Consider the following 11,261-nt stretch of genomic DNA (forward strand, 5'->3'; position numbering starts at 1 on the left):
CTCTAGATGAACAGGACCCCGATCGATCGAGTCGGTTGGGGCTGGATGAACAGGACCCCGTGGAGGGCTGGATGAATAGGACGACCCCGTGGAGGGCTGGATGAACAGTAGAAGTTGGAGGGGTGGATGAACAGTAGCCCGTGGATGGGTGGTTGAACAGGAGCCCGTGGAGAGGGCTGGTTGAACAGTAGCCGGTGGAGTAGCACACGGTGGAGGCTGGATGAACAGGAGCCCGTGGATGAACAGTCATAGGTGGAGGCTGGAGGAGGTCGACGGTGGATGAACAGTAGCCCGTGGAGGCTGGAGGAGGTGGAGATGAACAGTATCCCGTGGAGTCCTGTTTTGCGGTACGCCACACCCCTCTTGATGAACAGGACCCCCATTTCGACCGTAGCGCTCCAACACAAGTCTGTTTCCTCCGTTTTGCGGTACGCCGCACCCCTCCCGATCAAAAGGACCATGTTTCGACCATAGGAGGTCCAACACAAGTCTGTTTCCTCCGTTTTGCGGTACGCCAGACCCCTCCCGATGAACAGGATCCCGTTTTGAACATGGCTAGTCAAACACAAGGCCGTTTCCTCCGTTCTACGGTACGCCAGGACTCGTTTCCATCGGCTGTTCCGTCAAAGCCGGTTGGCTCCCACGCGTTCTGTTGCCTCCCGATGAACACAATGCATTCCGTTGCCTCCCGATGAACATGACGCATTCCGTTGCCTCCCCATGAACACGATGACGATGCAGTTTCTCCGTTCCAACCCAGCCATGTACACGAGCCCTGGTCGTACATATGCGCGAGTAGGCGTTCGAGACCCCGCCCGTATGTACATACGTGGCCGTATTTTCTTTCTTGCACACTGGCCGCTGTACGTGTACATGCTACGTGTGCGCTTCTACTATGACACGTGCGCGCCTCTACATCGACCAGTATGTACGTACACATTCGCGACCAGAATAACAACGCTATGTACGCTTTGACCAGGTGGGTCCCAACTGTCAGGCACTTCCTTGCATGCGAATATGTAGATGGTGGGTCCCATCAGTCAGGGGGGCGAATAATTTTTGTTTGCCCAGACGCACTTCCTTGCATGCAAAGATGTAGCTGGTGGGTCCCAGCAGTCAGGGGGGAAATGTTTTTTCATGAAATAAGGTGGCCCGTCCGATGGGTCCCTGCTGTCAGGTGGAGGAATAATTATTTTGCGTGTAATAAGGAGGCACTTCCTTACGGGCGCCATGGACCCAGCTGTCAGCCTCTCCATGTACAGTACATTTCTGATGGAAGTCGGTCATTGACCATGTTGACAATGCCGCACCGAGAGCACCAGGGCGGTGGACAACGGCGAGGCCTAGGAAGGGGATGATGCGGAGCCGGGGAAGACGCGGCAGTGGAAGCCCGCGCGAAGAGGAGTACGAGGGTTCACTGTTTGGCTGTGGTGTGAGGCTGGCGTCACCGTAGAATAACAGGGGGTGTGGGTGAGTAGAGGGATGTCTTAGCCAGCGGTGGAAGTAGTATGGGGCGGTGAGGCCTCCGCGGCATCACAGTCGGCCATGGGAGGCAGGAGCACGCGACATGACCGGCGCTACTTTGGGCGGCTGGAGCAAGAAGACCAGAGGTTGAAGAAGCACTACGGCCGTTGGATGGACATCGTACGGTCACTGCAGCTAGAATCATTTATATTGACTAAGTTGACAAAGCCCTTGGTATGCGTCAACTTAGTAGGCCCACAGGTCAGCCTCCGAAATGGTATGCCCCAGATGTCAGGGGGAGGAATCATTTTTTGGGCGGCTGAAGCAAGAATATCCGAGATTGAAGTAGAAGCATGACATCCGTTGGATGGACATCCAACGGCCACAGCTGCTAGAACCGTGTGTTGTTGAGAAAGCCTTGCATACACGTCAACTTAGTTTTTTTAGGGGACGCGTCAACTTAGAAGGCCCACAAGTGTGTGGCAGAGAACATATAGCCCATTTGCGATTTGTAAGAATGTACATCCCATTTTTTAATTCTAATGGAATTTACTACAGCCCATTTATAGTTTGTTAAAAGTATAGCCCAACTTCTAGCTAGGACAACGATTAATAATTTCAACCAATCGCTCAAAACATAATTCAAAAAACTTTCCCACATTTTGATGGGATCTGAAATTTCTAGTCATATTAAATATAATTTCAAAATAAAGTTGTATTACGATAAAATCCAACGAAATATTGCGCGCGCAACAAATAATGAAATTAAAATTTTCAAATTCCAAAAATAATATATTTTTTAAACTAATTATGTGTTTGGTGCATTTTTTATACTTACTACCCAGTTATTATAATTACATCCCATTTATTATTTCTTAAAGTCCATTTTCTTGTTAAGCCTAATGCATACCTCCTAGGAAAGTTTGCAGCCCAACGGGGTGGAGAATAACAAGTTGACCTGGATATTGTGTACAACTGTCGGACCAGTTGCATTGCTGATGTTGAAAAAAAGGCCTATGTAGTACAGTACATCCTAACATGGCTACTCAGCACATATTCAATGACGCCGGAAAGGCCCAAACAATGCTTCTGTACAAATTTTTAAAGTCACTAAGCTCAATTAATAACTTAAGAAAAAAGTTAGATTATAGTGGAACCTAATTAAAAGCTGTCACGAGCAAATAAATAATTCAACGGGTCCCACTTGTGCGTGTGTGTGTGTGTGTGCGCGCGTATGTGTGTGTGTGTCTGTGAGAGAGAAAGAGAGAGACCCATAGGTCGATGCTCGTAAATACATCTTTCAGCCATATGCATTGCTGATGCTCAGTAAAAACTTATATAGTTGACACAATCATATAGAACATCATAGCACGCTGGACTTGCATATAAAAATTTCACACAGGCGGCACAATCAGGATGGAAGCAGTGGATCACTACGGGTAGGGCTATGTTGAAACCAACGAACTCATACATAACGGTTCAACCTCTTTATCAATGACGGGGAAATATCTTGAATGTTGTGCAAAGAAAATAGACAAACAACACAATAAGTTCTACTAGCACATTAAGTTGACGTACAACCCTTTCTAAAAAAAGTCCAGGTACAAAATTAGAACAGGTCACAATCAAATGTACTGGCACATTAGTGCTTCACACCCATAGCTCGGATTAACTAGTATCTGACAAGATTCAGTTGTTACCTTAAATTAGAGCACATCCAGGCAACCAGCCCTGCCTCTTCTCCCAAAGAAGTAGTGGCCTCCGCCACGCGATGGAGTAGGCCATGTGCCATCCATCGTTCCAAACAACTTGGGGAAAGTCTGACGTTGACTCCTGTAATGGATGTCGTTGACGGACCCTGGCACCAGTGGCGGCGGCAGGACTTCGATTGATGGATTGACCACTTCTTCGACATGCACGAACACTCGATGCAGGTACATCCCTAACGTGGTCCGCGCCAGCCTTGGTGGCGACGAATAGTACATCCCCAGTTCCTGCACCGGTATCTCAACACCAATCACCTTCGGTATGGTGGACGACATCTTCATCCATGCCATAACCGTCAGAGCCCAGCTGTCTGGAGGAACAAACATACTTACGAGCTCACCTCCAAGGTCGTTGATAAGCTCATTCATGGACTCGCTGTTCCAAGCACGTCGAGGCATGCCGTGGAAGGTAAGCTTTGTTAAAAACTCAAGCTCAGAGGGCACCGAGCCCCATCCTGGGTGCCACCGATCAAAGCTCACTAGTGCGCCATCACAGCACAAACGCCGGGAAGATTCGAACACACGACTGTAGTCGAAAGTTGTCCGGAACCTGACAAAGAAATCAGCCAGTGGCGGACAGACTTCGACGAGCAAGTCACTTATTTGGATGCCGTGCGCAATGCCAAGAGCTTTGAGAAGGTCGTTCGGCGAGACGAGATGCCGGTCGCTGTTGATGGTTACCATCAGCATTTTGCCGGCAAACTAGTCGTCAAGTGCTGCCATGTCACTGTTGAGCGACAACACGCAGCAACCGAAGGCAGGACGAACCTCAGGATCTCCGGCTCGATGATCCGCGTTGACCGGCGACATGATAGTGCGCTTGAGTACAGGGAGTACAAAAGGGGGATTTAGGGGAACTAGAGTAGGAATCGAGATTCCAGAGGTGGGGGAGGGGCGGGTGATTGGGGATGAAAAGGTAGCATGAGTTTCGAACACGCGCCAATATGCTCTCAGCGCACAAGGGCATGAAAATAATGGTGGCGCCCACATGTCAGCCTAAGAGTCCTTATTCTTTCTTTTTTGGAGAGCCCGGCCTTTTTTGGAGGATCTTTTGAGAGCCCAGCCTGAGAGTCATAATTGACCTGTTTGGCATTGCGTTACTACTCGGCCCATATTCAACGACACCTCACTGGCCCAAACAAGTGTACATCATCGAAAAGACACTGAGCTCAAATTATATAACTTGAAAAAAGGAGATATACTCTTAACACTGGAGAATGGTGATGCCCTCATTTAGCCCACCAGTAGTTCGAGACAATAAACAGTTCGAAACAATGATATGTACAACATTCAAACATTGACTAGTGACTACTAGTGACATAAATAACAAGACATGATAGTTCATAAGAAGTCTTGCTACACCACCAAAACGCACCCATCTGCAGCGCTCAGACTCTCGTGATCCAGACGAGAATGACATTCTAAACAGAGGCAACTATTACATAGTAAGACTGACATAAACGAGGATGATCCAAATGACAAGGAATATGCATAACAAAAGAAAGAACTACCCATCCAGAACCAGCAGCAAAGACAACAGTCATTCGAAGAGATGATCCAACACCATTACAATTTGCAGCCCCGCTTCAGCGACCAGTGATCCGGAAACACCAGTACTCCACCATTTCGATGCAACAGCCCAATTACCTATCAACCTGAAGGCTTGAACCACATCACTGCCTGTTGTAATTGAGACATCCAAGGATCAAAGTTAATCCGGATGCCTTTGTCATTCTCACCTTCTTTTGGCTGCAGGCTATATCATTGACAATCAGGGGAGTTTGCTCCCGAACTCCTAGGGCTCGCCGTGTAGACACAGTTTTGCATAGCAAACAGAGCCTCTCTGCCATCAAGGTCCTTGCCAACAGTGATCTCCTGGTTAATCGGATAATTGAGTCCGAGAAACAAAGAGTGTGAACCAAGGCTATTTACCCGTCTCCAACTAAAAAATCCTAAAGGCCCCAACAAGCTGGTATCTCGCTCATAGACGTAACAGCCACTGTCCGGATACTCACGTATTTCACGGTGCTTGTATACAGTAGGGTTTTTGCAATATAACTTTTTTGGCTCATGTGTTAGAATGATCATCAGTCTTTTGTTGTCGTCTGATCGAGCGAGGAACCAGTTGTGCATCCTTGTTTTTGGCAAAGTTGGTGTGATTACAAAGGGCAGTAACTGTAGGGACACTGCATCATATCAAAAAGGACATGCATTCTTAATGTAAGATCAGCATTGTTCAGAGTATGAGTAGGATAATGCAAGAAATAGCATTGATATGTCCCTGTTGGAACTGGGAGGAAAATATAGGGAAATGTATACTGGGTTCAAAAATATAGAAGTGCCATGAATGGTTATACTCATGTTATCTCGCAATCGATTCTTCACAGGAAACTACCATCTCATGCATGTTATGTAATCATGTTCTGTCCTCACAAAAAAATTCTTCAAGGTAACTAACAGACCATGCATTGTTATATACTCGTGTTCTTTGGGCAAATTTTTTGTGAGGATATTATTCTAGCCATTGATTGCTGAAGGGCGAATATAGGTATGTACACATGGTAAGCATTACAGGATTTCACTACTTCCAAATATAGAGTTCTCCATATGCACATTTACTTCCCTAATGTATGGTTAGATGAAACCAATAGTGTGGTGCATGTTTCTACATCATGAAAATGAGGAAACTAACATGCCATTGATACACACTCATATTTAGTAGTAGTATATAGATTTATGTAAAATAAGGAGAATATCCATATATTCCTAACCGTTTGATTATTCAGGGGTACAAATTGGCTATAATGACATGGTCACAATCGAATGAATTAACTCATTCCAAATATAGCTGATTTATGACATGTCTAATACATTGCCATAGTTCTACTTAAATTCTTCTCAAACAGGGATATGCCAATCATCACAAAAAGTTTAAATAGTGTCATGGCGTCATCATTAACATGAGATGGAAACAACTTACACGCGCCGTCCCAACAATACATGGTGCCATATGCTTTGTCGATCGCGTAGATGATGCCATTGTGTTCAATAGCATCACAGAAGTGTGTATCATCTTTGACGATGATCCACTACGAGCTGAGTTGTCTCCAGCTAAAGAAGGCACCGTCGTAAAGATAGGCGAGTCCGCGGTCGAACAAGGCAATTAGCTTGAAGTCTGCGTAATTCACATGTCGTGTGGGCACTTGGCAGATTACAATCTTCTGCAAAACAAGGTCCGTCCAACTGACGTGGTAATCTAGATGACTTGGATCGCGATGGTAAAACTCTATATAATCCAACGGAGGAAGGATAATCTCATGTGAGGTCTGGAAGTTCACGAGCACCAACTTTTTACCATCTTCTCTGAAGGCATCCATCCAATGGGAGTTCATGCCGACCCAGTACATACCTGCCAAGAAGTTTTGGGCGATGGTGATCGGATCGAAGTCGAGGGAAATGGTGTACGGCGACCCACTACATACCTGCAAAGAAGTTTCGGCTAATGGAGATCGGATTGAAGTCGTGGGGCATCATGTACGCCTCCGTATCATGGTGAGCAATCTCGCAAGACCAGATAGCAGCAATCAGGCTGTCTTGAAAAGCTTAGGCCTCACTTTGACGATGGCCATGTGCATGTCCCTCGAGCATGCAGCCAGCCGCAGGGCGCTCAACATATCCATACATGAATAACAGAGGTCGAGGATGTCACTTGGGAGATTGCTCCAATCATGGATCATATGGATGCTTCGCGGTTTGCGTTCGGCCATGGTGGAGTTTGGAAGGTGGGTTTTTTGGGGGCTTGATTTACGGGGGAGAAGGCTGTCGGTGCTGGAGCGGCTAGCGAGGGAATAGTGGTACTAGGGGAGGCGAGCGAGACTACGGTACACGGGGGCACAGTGAGATGGAGACGGAGACAGACATAGAGATGGAGATGGAGTGTGCTATGGGAGGGGAGAGGGAGACGAGGTGAGGCATGCTAATGTGTTGTACAGTGGCGGTGACAGACTGCACAGTGCACAGGGTGAGGCTGACTTTGGTAACCCGAACATGCCGCCTGGACTAGTGTCAGGTGCAGGGTGTTGCCACTTCACTGTGAGGACCAGATGAATAGTATTTTGACCATCAAGTGTACCATAGTTGTACTACTACTACTACTACTACTACTAGGAACATGAGTACTCTAGTATTGTATAGCGGAAATAGGTCTCCCGTGCTAGCATGCCTGTTCACTTCATCCTCCAGGTATCATCCATATTGCAAGCAGAACCAAATTCTCGTGCATGCGGAAGCGCGAAGATGGGACTTTGATGAGGATAACCGTGTACTCCCTTTGTCTAGGTGAGCACAACCTAGGTGGCTGTAGATTGGACGATAAAGAGCACCGGACGAGCAAAACTTCCAACCACGACACTGTTACAAATGGAAGCAAAATCAGCAATTAATACGTAGTTATAAGGATGCCTTTTCAGCTCTCCAAGAAGGCCCAATCAACGCCCTGCCGCGATGCATGCAGTGGTCGTTCTGGTGCATCAAGGACGGCATGCATATCGTTCCACACTTGAGAAGAGGAAAAATGGAAAGGTAGAACACGGCAGCAGAGGAAAAGAACGCTGGCTAATGAGGCTGGGAGGGGATTGAGGAGGAAGTTAATGTTCCACGCCTAAAGGTTTTGGGAAAACCTGATTTTCATAAGGTGACTTACTCACCTAGACGGAGGGAGTATTCCTTAACCAAAGAATGTTGTGTCTCCCACGCACGCGCCAATATCCATCTGAACCAGCTACGGCACATTTTTTATTTGTTTGCATAGGTCCCACCTATCAGGAAGGATGGGCACGTACACGAATAGGTACGACTCCTCAGTCTACCCGCATAGCCTTTCCGTTTAGTCTACCCAGCCGTCTAATTAACTGCCTGCATGCCACTTCTCCTATTTACTTCTCCATCAGGAACCGATTTTCCTCGGCTTCTTCACCTCCCCTTCGTCTTCATTTGCATCCAAACCCCACTGCGTTCACATTGTTTTAACCTCTTTAAATAATCATCTACTACTTCAGTTAGACTAGCCATCTAATCCTAATTCTCCAAACCATAGCCCTCCGTTCCAGCGGTTCCAAATGGCGAAAGAGATCGAGATGCAGGTTTTTAGCGTCCAACATGTCCACGTCGAAGGATCGTTGAGCATAGTTGCCACCGTCACCGTCCACCCAAGGGTTGTTCGGCAGTGGATCAACAATGTATCCAACTCCCTCGAAAAGGTAGAGACGAGGGTCATCAGCCTCGATGCAGAGTACACGGAGCGTGCCACTAGGTAGATCCAACGCACCGCCGTCCTTCAGCTGTGCCTCGAAGATGATTTTTTGTGTGTACCATATCATACACGCACCCTCCATACCAGGTGAGCTTCATGATTTCTTGTCTCGGGAGGACATATACTTCTGTGGGGCAGCCATCGAAGGGGACAAACAGAAGCTGGAGCCGTACAACCTTGATTTGAAAAGCATCGCTGACCTACAAACCAGAATCAAAATTCTTGTAGAAGATTGCGATAAACAGACACAATCCCTATGCGACGTAGCAAATTTTGTGCTCAGTACAAATCTTCAGAAGGGTGACAAGGCGATGGCATTAAGGTCGTCTGGATGGGAGAATTATCCCTTGATGTACGAGCGGATAAAATATGCTTCCCTCGATGCCCGTGTGAGTTTCGAGATAGCTGCAAGGTCCAAAGAGCTTGTTGCGAAGCCGTCTCCCCCAAAAAATGAGAAGAAGAAGAAGAAGAAGAAGAAGAAGAAGAAGAAGAAGAAGAAGAAGAAAAGGCTGCACCAGCAGGAGGGCATTATGGATGGATGAACTATTTCCTCTCTTGTAAAAAAAATTATTCCCTCTCAGTGTATATTGATATAGATGGACTATTTTGATGGTGCATGTCTTTGGAACAAAGTAGTAGCATGGGTCCGCTTGACTATAAGGAACTATTTATCCGCATAGATTTCTCTACTACTCCTTCCAGTGATCGGTATGCAATGCATGTGTTCATAGACATGACAGCTTGTCCATGGAAGTTCAACTATGGCGACCATCATGTTTCATCCACTGCCACTCGCGGTTCCCACGACGCCGCTCCAACCCAGGGCACCACGTCCCCCGATGTGCGCCTCATCCCTCTCGGCCGCACCGCCCCTCTGCCTTTGTGTGCATGAATGTGGGCCACCTAAAATACGACGAGCATCAAGTTTCTACCACAGCCACACGCGATTCCCACGATGCCGCTCGAACCCATGACACCACACGTCCCCCGACCTGTCGCTCATCCCTCTCGTCCCCACTGCCCCTCTGCCTTCGGGAGCATTACATGTGGACCAGTCACCTATCGGGTCCACATGTTATTGACTCAAAGGCAGGTGTAGTAAGGCACTGAAGCTCAGAACCGAGGGCCCTGGGAGGGAAATATAACTCCTGCGCCAGGCCTTGTAGTGCTACCACTGCACGAACTCGTGCCAAACTCGAGATTTGTTTCTTTACTATACATGCACGCAACGATTTAATGGACATTGTAATCTCAACATGTGATGGGGGGCTCTAAATTTGAATTTGAAACTTATAAAATGAAAATATTCAAAACAAATAAACTGGGAGAGAGGGAGTATATCGTAGGACGTGTCCCATACGAAATAAGTCCCCTGGTTTGTCACCACGAAGATGCGGTTAGAAAGGAGCACAACGTCTTCGTACTCGTATGGCAACAAATCGGCCGCAGACAACATGGTCCGCCTTTGACCGCCATGTGCAAGGTTCATGCTATCTTATTCAATCTCACCGTGGTTCCATCGTACCAATTCATGTGGTGGCCCGTTGCATGGCTGATCCCAATGTTGGAGAAAGGTTCTACGGGAACGATGTCACCGTCGTAAATGTTGTGCAAATTGATGTTGGTACCCTCCCGTACATATGCAAGCCAATATCCACTCGCACCGAGCCTAACCTGTGAAACAGTGGGCAGAGGGAGACTTAGGAAATGGACACGGAAGTAATCTTTAGAATGCATTTACTATGTGATCAAACTCATCTTACCTGCTCATCGGAGGAAATCCGAGTGCCCCTCAATGTTGGCATCTCAAGGGGCGTCAACTTGCAACTACGGCCATGCCGCGCTGGAGAGACCCCCAAGGAAACATTCTCGTGCGTTCCACGGAACATCAAGATGCATTTGTATGAGTAGTTTATCTTGTGAGAGAAAAGGATGAACGAGGGAAGGCCTCTAGAGATAAAGATAGACACTACTACTATCAATGTGCTGGCCCGTGCATTGCAATGGATCCAAAGTAGTAGAATAATACTTGTTCACGTGCTTGAAATATAAACACTCTAGTTTTGATATACATGTGTCAGCAGACATGACAGCTTGTCCATGGAAGTTGAACCCCGACGACCATCACGTTTCTTGTTTCTACCACTGCCACACCCACACGCGATTCCCACGATGCCTCTCCAACCCACGACACGACGTCCCCCGACGTGGACATGGATCCTCTGACGTGGCTATCACTGCCTTGCCCTGCCTTTCCTTCGCTGACAGGTGGGACCCACGCTTGGGGGTCCCACATGTCAGTGATAGAATGGTAGGATTTTTCACGTCAGGGGATCCTCATCCCCCCGACGTGCGCCTCATCCCTCTCGGCCCCACCGCTTCTCTACCTTTGTGTGCATGACATGCGGGCCAGCTGAACTGCGGTGACCATCAACTTTCTACCACAGCCACACCTGATTGGACATGGTTTGCCTGCTCTGCTGCTGTGCTCCGATCCGTACACCTGCACCATTGAATTTTCATCCAGTGGCTGTGACACATTTCTTCCCGGGCATCAATCCTCAGCTGGAGTACTTCTGTACTACAGGTAGCACCCGCCGGTGTGGCCATCTATGCCTCGTAACGCCCCGACGCCCAGCTATGGCACCCTCGCCATGACCACGCCACCACCGGCCAGTTCATCTCGAATGAGTGAGTCGCGAACCATGCCACCACCATGA

Source organism: Triticum dicoccoides, chromosome 7B (genome assembly GCF_002162155.2).
Source record: "Triticum dicoccoides isolate Atlit2015 ecotype Zavitan chromosome 7B, WEW_v2.0, whole genome shotgun sequence".
Taxonomy (NCBI): Eukaryota; Viridiplantae; Streptophyta; class Magnoliopsida; order Poales; family Poaceae; genus Triticum; species Triticum dicoccoides.